A 17,190-nucleotide genomic window follows, 5' to 3' on the forward strand; every position below is an offset into this window, starting at 1 on the left:
GTCTTGTCCAAACTGAATTAATTAGACTTAGTTTAATTAATTGAGTTTTGTTTTAATTATTTGGATTAATGTTGTCTAAATTTCGTTTTTAATATGATTCAGCTGAATAATGATCAACTAAATTCATTTGTTCATGTTGTGTAGGTTGGTCGAATGTGGGTGGAAGCATTTAAGCTAGGTGCATGCATCATAGGTTCAATGAATGTGGCGTTACATGCATGAGGAATGTTCAGCTGATTTTAAATGATTCAAGAACCAGCATAATGCCGTTCACACATGAAGTTCACACTCTTGGCTTTTCGGTTTGGAATGTTCACACACAAAGACTCTTTGAAACCGAGTGTTCACACTTCATTTGGCCATTCAAATCCCTCTTAATGGCTGGTCACTTTTCAGCAAAAGATACAACTTAAATGAGTTCATTTATGTACATTGGCCGAATTTAACTTCTTCATGCACCATTCAAAGTGACCAAGGTTCAATGGGAGTTCTAGAAGCTTGTCAAGTTCAGCCGAATCTAGCTAGCACATTCAAGTGGTTCATTTGCTTACTCCTTAAGGATTGAAAGAGACCATTCGGCTAACTTAGGAGATTATTATAAATAGCTGAATTTTTTACTTTGTAAAGGACTTTTGACATTTTAATTAGCGAATTGCTGCCAAATTTGTGAGGCATTTTCTCTCAAATTTCGTTCGAGGCCCGTAAGACTTATCTAAGCTTTTAGTGGCGTCTTTCCGAGTCTTTTCCGAACTTATCACTCCTTAACCCGAGTGTGGCATTCACCGTTGATACCTTTGGTTCATACTTTCCTAAGTATCGGGTCAAGGTTCTTTTTAACCATTTCCAATTCATTTAGGTCCTATAAGTTTCGGGTCGACACTTTTCTTTAGTGTTGGTTCATTCTTGACCTCTTTGAACCATTTACCAATTCGTACCAAATACCATACCATTTCATACCAATTCCATACCATTTCGTACCAATTCCCAAATACCAAAACGTACCAAAACCAAATACCATTTCTTAATTATCCTAAACCGAACTCTTCCATTCTATTCATACCATTTCGACTTAAACCAAATCCACATCCAACTTTGCACGAACTTATCTTACTTCTTTGTACACAAATATATTCTAACTCCTTCTCGTCTAATCTACTTCTTCGTTTACGATCGGGAATCAAACGACTCGGACTCAACTACTAAACCGAGATCATATCACTAAGAAATTCTTATCGAGATTCCTACTCATCAAGGAATTTCAGAAAAAGAGAAGAAATCTTTGAGCTTGCGACTTCTCGATATGACGAACGAGAAAGCACGAGTTATTCCTCGTATGCTTCAAAGAAGTCCTTCCCGAAGGATTGTTCCCGAAGAAATGGACGAGAAGACTACGAAAATAGTTTCTCTTGCTTTGAGCCAAATGATTATCTTTTTGATTCTTTTGTATTGTCCTCACATTGTAATAAAAATGAAGAGGAAGAAAAAGAAAAAGAAAAAGAAAGTGAAAAAGAAATAGAAAACGAAAAAGAAAAAGAAATCGAAAAAGTGAGAGAAAAAGGAAACAAAGAAAATAAAATTGAAAAAGCAATTGAGATTGAGAAAAAAATTGAAAAAGAAAAAGATGTTGAAAAAGAAACGAGAGAAAATGAAGATAGTGAGCGAGAACAAGAAAAAGAGAACGAAATTTTAACTAACCCTCGTGATGTTTGCTTTTGTTCTGTTCCTTCTTTTCAGGTTCCGAGAAATCCCTGTGACAATTATCAACTTCAATATCTTCCTGACGAGCGACGTTTTTGCATGACTGAAAAAGGTAAGGATGAAGTTGAAATCGAACCACACGAGCCCGAAGGTAAGATAGGTAAGGAACACCTAGCACTTGAATTTCCACTATCTTCCTTGAATGAGGGTAGATATAATATCAAAAACTTCATCTTTGTAAAAGCTCCGTGCCAAAAAGTGGTTGATTTTCCTTCATCAATTAGTGTTGTAATCTCAAATGGTGGTGAGATGAGCTTTTCCAAAACAAATCTTTGCGTTGACAAGTTTAAAGGTGAAGCCGTGTTTAACCGGCAATTACGAAACTCGATTCTACATAACAACAAATTTTCATATAAACATCTCAATTTAATTAATTGTGGTGATCATGTGAGTCCTTTACTACTTTGTTTGAAACTCAACTTTTGTACTTTTTACAATTTAGTCCTTTTGGCTAAATTGAATGCCCAAACGTCAAAATTTTCGAATGAAATTTTTACGAAATTATTTTGTGAAGTTGTAGACCATAAAAATAAATTTTTCCTCATTGAATTTGTAGTCCCGAAACCACTATTCTAACTAGCCCCAAATTTGAGCTGTTACATCGAGAATCGTGAATACCAAATATTTTGAAAATAAAAAGGACATTTCGAATTAACAAGAAAACTGAGACCCCGTAAGTTAGGGCATAATTTCTCGAAATTTCGAAACATGTTATAAAGCCGACTCAAAAATGTATTTAATTAATTAGCATACCAATAAACTAGGAGTTAACCCTAAAACGGTACTAAGCAAATTGACCGACATAAAATGTACAAGTTCTAAAAGAAATTCTAGAAAATCAATGGCTTAAAAAATGGAGATTGAAATAATAAATCAAATATACAATGATTTTTTAAAAAAATATGTATAAGTTTGAAATAGATTTAAAGTAGAATTAAAAATAGACTCTACATGAGTGGAAAAATATAAAAAAATAGGAAGAAAATCAACACAAGATATAGAATATATATATAAATATACGAGTCTAGGTAAATAGTACATATGAAATGGGGAACTTGGTATAATAATATATACATATTAACATATACATAAATTTGCAATAATAAGTGAAAAACGAAATAATAATAATAAAAATAAAATATAAACTAAGATGAATAAAATGATTTAATAAGCAATAGAAATCTAAATAAATGTTATATGAAAATAATTTTAAAATAATTAATATATAAAATACCTTGAAGTAAAATTATATACAAAGTAATTCTAAAATAAAGTAGTATGTAGTAAAATAACATATATATTCTTGGAAAATAAGTGAAAATATAAATAAATATAACAGTAATCAATAATACTAAAAAAATAGTGATATATAATACAATAACAATAATAACAGTAGCTTAATAATAATAGTAATATTAACAAACTAATATTAAACATAATTAGTAAAACAAATACAAAGGATTAAGTTAAAGTCAAAACAAAATTGAAAAAAACGAAAACAAATTAAAACAAAGGACAAATTTGCAAAATGCGAGTAACATGAAGGGCCAAAAGGGAAATTAATCCCACCCTTCCAAAACGCTGCGCAACATTGGATTAAAAGAAAACAGATTCAATATTTCATGGAAAAATTGGAAAACAAAAAAAACCAATGGTTTTGAAATAAGGGAAGAAATGAAAGGATTAAAAACATAAATAACCTATCAATGCTTAAAAACCATTTCAAACTCTAATTAAAACCCTATTCCATTTGCAGCAACAGCAATCACAGGAACTGCTTCATCCTCTCCCCTGTTCTTTACGCCGAAATCCCCCCTTTTAACTTCGATTTGGACGAAGCGAAGAAAATGATGTTGACGTGATGTGATCTGGCTCGGTTGATTGAGTCGATTCACTTGATTGCCCAATCGTCGACGAGGAGTAGTTGGAGTTGTCAAAATTGGGTGATTTAGGCTAAGGTTTGCGGAAGCTTTGAAAGGGGTTTAGATGAGTGGTTTGGTGTTCGTAGGTTCGGTTTAGATTAGAAACAAGGTAGGATAGAAAAGGTAATTTATGGAGATGGAAAATAGAACTTAAACGTCAAGAAAGTTTCAATAATATAATGAGTATCGCCCCAAATCTTATATGGTTTAAGGTGAAAAGATGGAAACAGGAATATGGACCTCGACCCGTTACTTAACAAAGTAAGAACCGAAGGTATATTGAAATGGATGAACGCCACACCAGGATAGGTGATAAGTTCGAAAGGAGTTCGGTTGACGCCACTAGCACGCTAGATAAGCCAAATCGAGACTCGTACGAAATTGGAGAGGAGAAAACCTCACAGGAACAATAGTTCATTTAATAAAATGTCAAAAGTTCTAACCTTAAAATGATTACAAAAGCAACTATTTATAGGCTCTAAAATGCCTATTGAAATTCGGCTACTGATGTGTTCACACAACAATTAAAAGGGTTCACACTAAAACATTAAAGATGGTTCATGAATTCAGCAGATTCATGCATTAGCTGAATAGACACTTTCTTCCCCATTGGTATGTGCATGCATACTTAGCCATGAAGAATCCTTAAGTCCATGAATGTCCAGCCTTTAATTTCCCTTTAATCCCCCTTGGCTGAATGCTAGATGCATGGGACATGCATCCCTCTTAATAAAAGCTTTAATGATGACCTAAGTCATGAATGGCAGCATGCACCTTGAAAATTGGTTCTCCTCTTTGTGCATGCACATTATTCATTCAATGTGCTGAATTTATGTGTCAACTCCTGATACGCCCCGGCCTTGGTGATAGAGTCGAGTCGTTGATGTGCTCGATCGTGAATTGAAGTAATATTAAGGTTGGTCGAAGATAGGTTAAGAAAGAAAGAATAAAGGCTCAAATTGGTTCAAAGAGGTTATAGAATGAATGGAGATTGTTAGGTGAACGTAAACCAAGTATTCAAGTTGATCTAACACAATATAAGTGTGTTATCCCGAAACTTATACGAATGCTTAGGTTGATGATGCGACCCCGGCCTCGTGGATGAATTTTGAGTCGTGTTTGTTGCTTGATCGTCCTAACGATGAAGTTTCGTTCGTCTTGAATCAAAGAGTTATATTTGTTCAATGAAGGTGTTAATGGTTCATTTAAGGTTAAAAGGAAATGGTTGGTAAGGTATTTCGGCTAAGAAAGAAAGAAAACAAATATTAAAGGTATGGAATTTTCAGTTTAAGGTGAAATGGAAAGATAGGCTTAAAAACAAGAATGAACCAACACTAAGGGAAATGTTGACCCGAATCTTATATGTCTTTAAAGTGGATGAAACGGATGTAAAGGACCTCGACCCACTATCTATCAAAGATAGGAACCTTGGTATAATTTGGGTTGAACGCCACACGTAAATGTGATAAGTTCGATTGAACAAAAACGGTTGACGCCACTAACTACTTAGATAAGTCAACGAAGTTTTTGGACGAAATTCAAGAGAAGAGTTCTCTCAACAAATTGACAGCATTTCATTAAGGTTCCAAAAGTCCTTTACAAAATGAATTTAACAACTATTTATAGACAAATACTGAGCTAGCCGAATATTCACATGAATTCTTAAGTATTAAGCAAATGAGTTCCTTTAATGTCAATGGATAGGTTAGGCTGAATGGGGAGCTCCAATAGTCATCTTCTAGATGGATAATTGAACTTGGAACTTGAGTAAATACATGGTAGCAGCTACATTCGGTTGATGTGCTTAAAGGAGTTCATTTAATTGGCAACCATTGCTGAAAAATTACCAGCAATTAAGGAGATGTTGAGTAGTCACTTCAAGTGTGAAAACCAAGTTTTGAAGAGTCCTTGAATATGAACACCTTGAACCAAACAGCCAAGATGTATCCAGCAATGTGAAAGTAATAAATTCGGCTGAATGGTCACTTAGGAAACTTCAACCAGCAACCAACTTCATTTTCCCATTCATGCATGTGCCGTCCCCTTCATGTACCTCCTTTTAATACCTTTCATGCACCAAGGACATTCATGGGTAATGTACCTGCAGCAACATTCATCAAATCAATCAAATACATGTTTAGACACATTAAATTAACACTAAAATTCTGCACATTAAATTCGGCAGCCTTAGGACATAATTAAAACAAGTAATAAAGTTGACACATTAAAAACATGCATAAAAACATATTTATAGGCTGTAGGAATTAATATGACTTAATAACATGTAAGAAAAACATATTTAACATGCTTATTTAAATTCGTCCAGATTTAAGACCAATTAAACAATAAAAATTAATTGAGCTGTAATAAACTAATTAAATGACGCAAATAATTAGTTCAGCTACTATAATAAAGGTTTTAAATATATTGAGCTGAAATTGAGCTAGTTCAAGCTCATTGAACTTGAAGGAGCTGGAAATGAGCTAAATGAAGCTCTACAAAAATAAAATTGAGCTACGTCTAGCTTCTAAAAACGATGAGCCTCGCTTGTAGTCTGAAACAATAGCCATTCCCGGGGGCGGGTCGTATCAGTTGAGATGGTAACGGTTAGGAAGGTAGTTAATAGAAACGCAACCTCGACCCACTATCAATATTGATAGGAACCTCGGTATAACTTGAACGCCACACTTTGGGTGTAAAGTGATAAGTTCGAAATACAAAAACGGGTTGACGCCACAAGGGTTACTTGATAAGTCTAACCAGTCCTTGGAGAACAATGAGAGTTGAAACCAAACTCACAAAGTAAACAAATTTCATATAAGTTTTAAAAATATATTGTCTAACCCCAAAACAATTACAAAGTAAACTATTTATAGCTAAATTCCTAAGGTAGCCGAATGGACACTTGAGCAGCTAAAAAGTCAGCTTATTTTCAAAACAAATGAATTGAAAATTTCATGTAGCTTCCTAGAACGTCCCTTGAAGTTTCCTTGTAGATTCCTAGCTTTGGAGACGTCAATGGACAGCCTTTTGATGTCTTCTAATAGCCTTAAATTAATGAGGTGATGGTTGAGCTGAAATGGCTGAATAGAATTGTTTAGATTGGCCTAAATTCGTCCAACTTGTGTGAAAGCCCTTATGGTTGCTTGGGGAGCTCAAAGGCCAACTTGGGGAAAAGAATGGAATGGGCGGCACTTTAAAGGTATTGGAAAACCCGAGGAAGGCATTTACAGCAGCTCAATTAACTCATTTTAATGTCCATTGATCTCCACGAAAAAGGCTCTTAGGAAATAAGAAACAGCAGCCCTTGATAAGTCCTTTGCTGTGCACGAAGAGCCTTGAACTGAAAAAGGCATGCTAGGTTCGGCCAAGGGAGTGTACAAAGCCACTAGTGGCGTCTTCCAAGGAGCTTTGAAGAGTGAAACGGCAGCCCCTTTGAGGTTCACGAAAAAAACATATGGGGAAAAGAAATCAGCAGCTTATGCTCATTAAATGGTCGAATCTTGCATGCCCAACAGCACCTTAAATGCATGTCTATGCTTTACATTAAATTCGGCCAACACCTCCTTTATTGCTGCTGTTGAACATCACCTTAAATGAATGTCTATGCTTCCCTTTAAATGCCGTTCCTTGCATGTAGAACAGCAACTTAAATGCATGTCTCCTTTGCCATTAAGTAGTTGTTTCCAGCTGAATTAATTACCTGCAGACACAAAATAAATTCGGTCAAGACATAAATTAAACCTCATTAAATTCGGCAGCCTCCTTTAATACATAATTAACTCATGCATGAAACAAACAAGTTAATTAACATATTAATTTCGGCTGGACAATAAAAACAACAATAAATTCGTCACTTTTAAAGAACTTAAGACACATTTAATACTACTCCTTAATTCGGCTGAAACTAATAAAAAACATTAATAAATTCAGCATATTAAATAGATGTAATAAATAAAACATAATCAATTAAACTCAAAAATTATTAAAGATGTTCAGATTTAAACATATTAATTTACTAACACTTATTTGAGCTGAATTAAATAAATAAACTAACTTATTCAATTTATTTCAGCAAATGAAATTATAAGAATTAAAATAAACTCAAATTGAGCAAAACGATCCCATTGAGCTGGAAACGAGCTAAACAAAGCTCAGTGAGATGCAATTGAGCTAATTTAGCTCGCATGGGTGTGCAAGAAATACTTATGGAGCTGATCGAAAAATGTGTCCGGGCCGTGGTCGTATCATCCCCTCCCTCTTTAAGGCGATTTGTCCTCAAATCGGGCCATTTGCTCGAGAAAAATTTTTCAAGATCTCGAACCCTTTTGTTCATGATCTGAATAGAATCATTTCCAAAACTTTGGAAATCACAAATGGTTTGATAAGAAATTGAATTATTTCCACGCCCTCCCTCTTTAAGAGGGAAACAATTTAGAGTGCCACCTACACGAGAATGAAAGGAATTAGAGACACTAAAAATTATAAACACAAATGATCTTTTCAGATGCTTATTCAAAATTGGGATGCTTAACCCAATGCCAGGATCAAAAATGAAATTCGGTCTTACCTTTCCAAAATGAATCAAAAAGTTCATAGATAGAAACAAACCCGAACCACAAAACAGTCGAAAGGCATAATCTCGAAGGTTAGAATTACAAAATCCAAGCCCTTTTAACAAGAACAAATAAAAATAATCTCCGGGGTCAAAAACAAAGCTAACATATTGATTCAAAACACAATTTTGATACTCACCTTGGTTTGACGTCAGCTTAGGAATATATACCCCAGGTTTAAAAACGCGATTTTCATTGGTTGTTTCACAATGCAACAAGAATTTCATCTTCACCAAGACATCACATATGTCAAGCAAATAGGAGTTAGGCATACATACATTCGAGCAATCAAACCCTTCATATTTCATTCGCACATGTAAACAAGAAAATTTCACACCACAATTTAGATAATTAACATGATCAACACAAGCAAATAGATTAGATGTCAACTTTTTATCACATAAGCCCAAATTTTGTTTGTGTGGTTTTAAGCTTGCTTCATCATCAAACCTGTCAACACCAGACATATCATGAGGAAAACTCTTCAATCCAATCAAAAATTGATACTTAGACAAATCAGGATAGGAAAGTCTCTTACTAACTAAGTCTTCGGCAATTTCACCATTATCATGCATATGAATTTGTTGAAGCTCAACTAGCATAGAACCCTTACTGTGCTTACCTTAAGGCGCTGGTGGACTAGGGTCATTTACGATCATTCCTTTCTGAATCAACTTGAATCGCCTCTCATCAGGGAAATATTGTAATTGAAACTCGTCACACGAATCTTTAGGAATCTGAAAAGAAGAAACAGAACAAGGACAACTTACATGTGGGTTAGTTAAAACAACACTCACTTTTTCTTGTTCTCTCTCGTCTTTTTCACTAGTTTCTTTTTCAAACTCTTTTTCAAATCCTCTTTCTTTTATCACATCACTCATTTCTTTTGTACTCTCGTTTCTTTCTTCAATCTCACTCTCTTTTTCAGTTTTCTTTTCTTTTTCACACTCGTTTTTATTCTCAATCTCATTTTCAATTTTCTTTTCTATCTCACACTCATCTTCTTTTTCTTTCATTTCTTTTTCTTTTTCATTTTCTCGCTCGCACTCTTTTTCTTTTTCACATGATGTTTCGATGTCATTACAAAAGTATAAATCATCAAAATGAGAAACCTTTTGTTGAGAATAAGAAAAGGGTTCTTCATACAAATGGCAATCTTCTCTTTGTGATAGATCTTTCGTAGCCGAGTACTTTGACACTCTTGAAACACGTTTGCCTCTTTGTAAATAATCCTTTGTAGATGAATAAATTGAGGCACTTGTAGAGACATGTTTACCTTTTCGTTTATCATCTCGGAAGGACTCAAGCTCGGAGTTTGCTTCTCTTGGTCTCGAACGCCTTGTTGAATAGAAGTCTTGATAAAAGTCTCTTGTCGAGTAGTGTCGTCGGGATGATCTTAACTCCGTTTCTTGACTTGGTAGATTTTGTTTCCGTCAGGCCTTTTCCTCCACTCGGTCCAAACGATAATGCAATTTATCAAATTTTAATTTTACCATTCTACACATTTCTTGCATCAAATATTGGAATTCTGATTCGGAAAATTCTTCTTGAGACATGATTTAATTGCTCACCACAAAAATCTCACGTTTCACTCGCAAAGAAAATTCACACAACTTGGCTTTTACTGCTCTCAAATGGTCTCACCAATCACTCTTGCCTTTTTCCACTCGATTTTTTGCCTCTCGAAGTTCTTCGCAAACTAAGTCGACGAATCAATACCGTTTGGCGTCGGCTTACAAAATTGATTTGGCTTGGTGGGTAATGATGTCGGAAATGGTAGGCTATCAAACAAAATAGAAATGGTTAAGTGCGGCTATATAGATATGGTCCTTCGGGCAGCAACATACACCTTTACAATTCAACAACAATGAATTTTTCTTTTTTTCTTCTTTTTTTTTTAATTCTGAATTTTTTTCTTCTTTTTTTTTCAATACTAAATACAAAAAGTAAAAATAAATTGAATACAAACTTTTTTTTTGAATTTTTTTTCGAATTTTTTTTCAAGTTTTTTTTTATTTTTTTTACAATACCGTAATACCGAAAATGTCGATCTTACTTCGATTCAGCTAGCTTTGATACCAAATGATACGCCCCGGCCTCGGTGATAGAGTCGAGTCGTTGATGTGCCCGATCGTGAATTGGAGTAATATTAAGGTTTGTCGAAGATAGGTTAAGAAAGAAAGAATAAAGGCTCAAATTGGTTCAAAGAGGTTATAGAATGAATGGAGATTGTTAGGTGAACGTAAACCAAGTATTCAAGTTGATCTAACACAATATAAGTGTGTTATCCCGAAACTTATACGAATGCTTAGGTTGAGATGGTAACGGTTAGGAAGGTAGGTAATAGAAACGCAACCTCGACCCACTATCAATATTGATAGGAACCTCGGTATAACTTGAACGCCACACTTTGGGTGCAAAGTGATAAGTTCGAAATAAAAAAACGGGCTGACACCACAAGGGTTACTTGATAAGTCTAACCAGTCCTTGGAGAACAATGATAGTTGAAAACAAACTCACAAAGTAAACAAATTTCATATAAGTTTTAAAAATATATTGTCTAACCCCAAAACAATTACAAAGTAAACTATTTATAGCTAAATTCCTAAGGTAGCCGAATGGACACTTGAGCAGCTAAAAAGTCAGCTTATTTTCAAAACAAATGAATTGAAAATTTCATGTAGCTTCCTAGAACGTCCCTTGAAGTTTCCTTGTAGATTCCTAGCTTTGGGGACGTCAATGGACAGCCTTTTGATGTCTTCTAATAGCCTTGAATTAATGAGGTGATGGTTGAGCTGAAATGGCTGAATAGAATTGTTTAGATTGGCCTAAATTCGTCCAACTTGTGTGAAAGCCCTTATGGTTGCTTGGGGAGCTCAAAGGCCAACTTGGGGAAAAGAATGGAATGGGCGGCACTTTAAAGGTATTGGAAAACCCGAGGAAGGCATTTACAGCAGCTCAATTAACTCATTTTAATGTCCATTGATCTCCACGAAAAAGGCTCATAGGAAATAAGAAACAGCAGCCCTTGATAAGTCCTTTGCTGTGCACGAAGAGCCTTGAACTGAAAAAGGCATGCCAGGTTCGGCCAAGGGAGTGTACAAAGCCACTAGTGGCGTCTTCCAAGGAGCTTTGAAGAGTGAAACGGCAGCCCCTTTGAGGTTCACGAAAAAAACATATGGGGAAAAGAAATCAGCAGCTTATGCTCATTAAATGGTCGAATCTTGCATGCCCAACAGCACCTTAAATGCATGTCTATGCTTTACATTAAATTCGGCCAACACCTCCTTTATTGCTGCTGTTGAACATCACCTTAAATGAATGTCTATGCTTCCCTTTAAATGCCGTTCCTTGCATGTAGAACAGCAACTTAAATGCATGTCTCCTTTGCCATTAAGTAGTTGTTTCCAGCTGAATTAATTACCTGCAGACACAAAATAAATTCGGTCAAGACATAAATTAAACCTCATTAAATTCGGCAGCCTCCTTTAATACATAATTAACTCATGCATGAAACAAACAAGTTAATTAACATATTAATTTCGGCTGGACAATAAAAACAACAATAAATTCGTCACTTTTAAAGAACTTAAGACACATTTAATACTACTCCTTAATTCGGCTGAAACTAATAAAAAACATTAATAAATTCAGCATATTAAATAGATGTAATAAATAAAACATAATCAATTAAACTCAAAAATTATTAAAGATGTTCAGATTTAAACATATTAATTTACTAACACTTATTTGAGCTGAATTAAATAAATAAACTAACTTATTCAATTTATTTCAGCAAATGAAATTATAAGAATTAAAATAAACTCAAATTGAGCAAAACGATCCCATTGAGCTGGAAACGAGCTAAACAAAGCTCAGTGAGATGCAATTGAGCTAATTTAGCTCGCATGGGTGTGCAAGAAATACTTATGGAGCTGATCGAAAAATGTGCCCGGGCCGTGGTCGTATCAACTCCCCCCTTGGACGTTCAGTCCTCCTCTTTGTGCATGCACATTATTCATTCAATGTGCTAAATTTATGTGTCAACTCCCCCCTTGGACGTTCTTGAAGGTGAAGGTGCCATGCATATGCTTTAATTGATTCATAATGGCGTCTTGAGCACATAGATGGGCAATTGGCATTTAACTGATTCAGCCTCTTCTTTCGATGCATGTATGTGCTGGTACATGGGCTGAATTAATGAGCTTATTAGTCATGAACTTGGAGCATGTATCTTGGAGATTCAAGGCATGACATTAAATCTCGTACAATTCCCTTTAGAGTGCATAAATGGACAGATTTGTTCCTCTTGATTAATTCATGTATGAGCAAAATTGACCAGCCATAATCTTCACCTTTAAGGAATGAACATGACATGAATTTGGGCTAGAATTCAAATTGAGACATATTTATGAGCTGAAACTATATTAACTAACTTAATTTAAAGCATGAAATTTATTCCAGCAAGTAAATCAAATAAAATAAAAAGATGGAAAATGAGTTCATTGAGCTAGAATCGAGCTTATTTAAGCTCAACAAGCTAAATTTGAGCTAGGTCAGCTTGCAAAAGACGACAAGCCTTGCTAGGGAAGCTGATCCAAGGGTGTTCTCGAGCGGGATCGTATCACGACGGTACGCCTCTGCTGGTAAGAATCTCCTCCCTTTCTTTTACTTTTTGTTTTTTTAAATGAAATAAAATATAAAAAAAAGATGAGACGAAAAATAGAAACAGTAAAAGAAAAACCTGGAAAGAACAAATCACCTTCAAAATTTGTTTTTTTATTCTTTTCTTTCGTATTTTTTTAATATCTTTCTAATACAACCTTCATCTCCCTCTTTTACAAATTTAATTCGGCCTTTTTGTAGCCAGAAATGAAAAAACTAAAAATATCGTAAAATAAATAATAAAATAATAAAATAAAAGATATTTCAGCTTTTATTGCTATTTTTCTACCATTGTTGCTGTTCGTGGTTCTTTTGTAGGAAGAACGTGCGTGGTGCGCGGTGTGCATGGAGATTGTTGAACGTGGGCGAAGTTGCTGCAACGTGTAAGGGCTGCTGCGGCGTTAGTTCGCTGCCAACTGCCTAGGGTTTTTGCTGTTTGTTTTTTTGGTGCTTTAGGCTAGTGGGTTAGGGTAATGGGCTTAGGTATTGGGTTTGTAATATTTGTACTTAGTGAGTCTGATGTAAATGGATTTGAGTTTGTAATTTGGGCTTCATTTATGGTTTTGGGCCCGGGCTAAAAATTGGGTATGACATTGCTGATTACTTTACCTAAGCAAACTCTCGGTCATTGCAAAAGTAAGAAATTAAGAAGGCATGTATGGACAACATTAATGGTTCTACTAACTTCTCCATTTTCAAGCATGGGATGACATTAAAGGAGTGTTGATTCCTCCTTCCCATGATCCTCTTTTGTGGAGCTCAAGGGACAATGAATGTCATTAAACCAGTTGTTGTTTCCTCTTCTCCATGTGCTATTTTTCGATCAACTCAACAGCCATCAATGTGCCGCCCAATTGAGGGAGTGTGTCAGCAGCATTTAAAGAAGACTTGTATTTAAGATAAAGGCTGCTGGTTGCTATCTCCTAAACAGTCCATCGTGCATTGCAAGGGTCACCAAAGCTTCCACATTTGTTTAATTCAGCTGAAGGTTATTTTCACACCTTGAGACCATTCGGCTTTGAGCTTTCACACCTAAAGGGCAGTTCAATATTGGCTGTTCACATTGGTGACTTTCCAACGCCACAAGTTACCATTAAAGCTTACAAGACTATTCAGCTAATCAAAGCAATCTTTTAATAGCTCATCAAAGTATTGGCCAAACCTACCAAGTTCCAATCAGCTCCCAAGGCACCTCCATTTATCTCAGCTGATTCCAAAGCCTTTAGAAGCTGGCTGTTGACGTCTACAAAGCACAAGGAAGCTACCTGGAATTTTCCTTTAACTTTCAACTCATTAAAGCTAAACCGAACTGTCTGTTCATGTGCTTAAATGTCCATTCGACTAGCATTGTATTTGAGCTATAAATATGAAGCTCCTTAGTTGTATTTGGGACTTTTGCCATTTTATTTGAATGAAACTTTGTTTCTTTGAGGTTAACTTCCACTCCAATTTTGTACGAGTCTCGAGTGACTTATCTAGCGTGCTAGTGGCGCCATCCCGAACTTATTTTTGAACTTATCACCAACCCTGGTATAGTGTTCGTCCATCTACATATACCTTCGGTTCCTGCTTTGCTAAGTAGCGGGTCGAGGTCCATCAACCTATTCCTATATTTCACTTAAGTCATATAAGTTCCGAGGCGATACTCGCTATAGTATCGAATCGATCTTTAAGCTTGAGTTCGTTTAACCATTCCACCTTCTATCTTATCTATCTTTCTTTATTTGTTAAATCGAACCCATCAAATTATCTATCTTATTTTCTTGTAGCCGACCTATCCATATCATACTTAACCTATTGTGAACCTATTTCCATCACTTTACTTCACATTTAGCCGATTACAAACAAACCATTCTTTTGGAATGATACTTTCTCATCGACGATCGGGCAAACAAAGTGACTCGACTCAACCTATCGAGCCAGATCGCATCAGTTATCTTCCCAAAATTGAGTGATTAAAGCTAAAACAACTTCTTGGAATTGCCTAGCTCGAGCTCGAGTCATTGGGCCTTTAGAAAGCTCAATGGGGTCTTGGCTCGAATTTGTTGAGCTCTCAGGCATGCTTACATCATTCCCTCTTCTTCAAAATGACTTGTCCTCAAGTTGAGCCATTTGTCCACCTAAAAATATTTCTTCTTATGCGGCTCTTCTTGGACGAATGGGGTGAATGGTCTCACGTAGACCTGAAAGAAAGTCACCACTTGACAAGGAAACACATCATCATCAAAGAGTAAAGGATTAAGAAATTGATAAGCTAAAGATGAACCAATCCTTTTTGATTCAGGAACAGATGGTTGATGGCAGAATTGTAAGTAAGAGTTGAGTCTTACTTTTTCAAATTGACTCTCCATGTTCAGCAACAATGTATGTTTAGGAGTCAATTCTAAAGACATGAGGAAATCATTTGAATAGGCACTTACTCCGTATCTCACTCGATCCAATTTATTCAATTGTACATAATTCATACAACCAAACTGATTTGATATACCACCAACAAACAAAGTGATACGAGTCACTAAGGCCTTAGATGCGTATACGAAGGAAAAAGAAAATCAAAATTCACTTTCTTGTTTTCAAGAAATTCAAGAAACCGAATCTTGGTCCAATTTTGCTGTTTTGAGCAATTTCAGATCCAAGTGTTTAGTGTTCTTCGTAGGATTTTCCCGTGACTTGGCAACTCGATCTTGGTCGCGCGCAACCCTCTATCACAAAGTTTCATCAAACAAAAGGATTAATTTCAATTGGTAGCCACAAAATATCAAGAAATCATCCAAACCAACATGAGGTCCAAATATCATTCGATCAAAACAGTTGATACGGGGTTGCGCGCAGACCAAGATCGAGTTGCCAAGTCACGGGAAACTCATACAAAAACCCTAAATAATCAGATCTGAAACGAAACAGAAAATTAAAAGATTAGAACTTTGAATTTCCAGATCTGAAATAAAATCCCCAAATCAGCAAAGAATCAAATTGAGAATAGAAATAAGTGTTAATAAGGGTTCTTGAAACCCTAAAGAAGATTGCGATTCTGCCCAATTAAACACCAAGATAGTTTCCCCAAATTTTGACAATCTAATTTCACCCAAAAAGAGTATGGAAGAACCCTAGAAATTGGGGATTTTTGGGCTGATTCCTTAAGATAGAAAAAGGCTGAAAACACAATAAGAACAGAAAATCAATTAGATAAAGATTCAGCACAAGCAGAAATAAAGAAAGAATTGACAGCAAGAAATTAAAAGATAAGTCCTAAGAAGCCTTGAAATCCTGAAAGATCTCACAACTCCCTTCAAACGGCTCTAATCTCCCCTCCAAAGAATATCAATGGCAAGAAGAAGGCTGAAGATGGCTCCCACAATCAAAAGATTGTTAAAACAACTTCTAAAGAAAACTCAAGAGAGAATTCTTGGAGAAAAACTCAAAGAGAATTCTGCACTTAAACAAATCTGAAATTTTTGATATAATTGAGAAGTTGTTTACAAGGTGGCTAGCCATGCCTTTAAATAGGCCTTATAACTAGTCCTAATCTAATTAGAACACTAAAATAAAAAACTCCTAATTATTTTAATATGGAAATTCAGCCAAGGGTCTTTATTTGGGACTCTGGGACTGAATATTTACATAAAAATTAAACTAAGTAAAAATAAATAAATAAATAAATAAAAATAAAAATAAAACTTTACAACTTGGGCCACATTGACAATTTGGCCTAATTTTCAACTAAGTGTGGGTGGATTTCTTGATTGGGCTTGGAATCTTCTTATTGGGCCTTGCCTTCAAGAATTTGGGCTTGTGATCCATCTCCTACTGAAATTGAATTGTTGATGCTCGTAACGGAGATCCAATGCGCTTCGGCTGCAAGATTTGGTTTCTTGGACCAAGATTCCCAATATTTGAAATCTTAATTTTCCCATTCTTTCATGTACGCATCTAAGGCCTTGCTAACAAACTCCTGAATGGTCCCATTTAGTTTGGAACGCATTTATCGGGCCTTTGATCTCGTATCATTCCCCCTTCCTCAAAAAGATTCGACCTCGAATCTGAAAAATCAAATGGGGACAAGTCAGCCACATTAAAAGTGGAACTTACATTGTACTCACCAGGTAGATCAATTTTATAGGCATTATCGTTGATCTTCTCGAGTACTTGGAAAGGCCCATCGCCCCTTGGGTCCAACTTGGTCTTTCTTTTTGCAGGAAATCATTCTTTCCTCATATGGACCCAAACCC

This window comes from Gossypium hirsutum, chromosome D04 (assembly GCF_007990345.1).
Source record: "Gossypium hirsutum isolate 1008001.06 chromosome D04, Gossypium_hirsutum_v2.1, whole genome shotgun sequence".
Classification (NCBI taxonomy): Eukaryota; Viridiplantae; Streptophyta; class Magnoliopsida; order Malvales; family Malvaceae; genus Gossypium; species Gossypium hirsutum.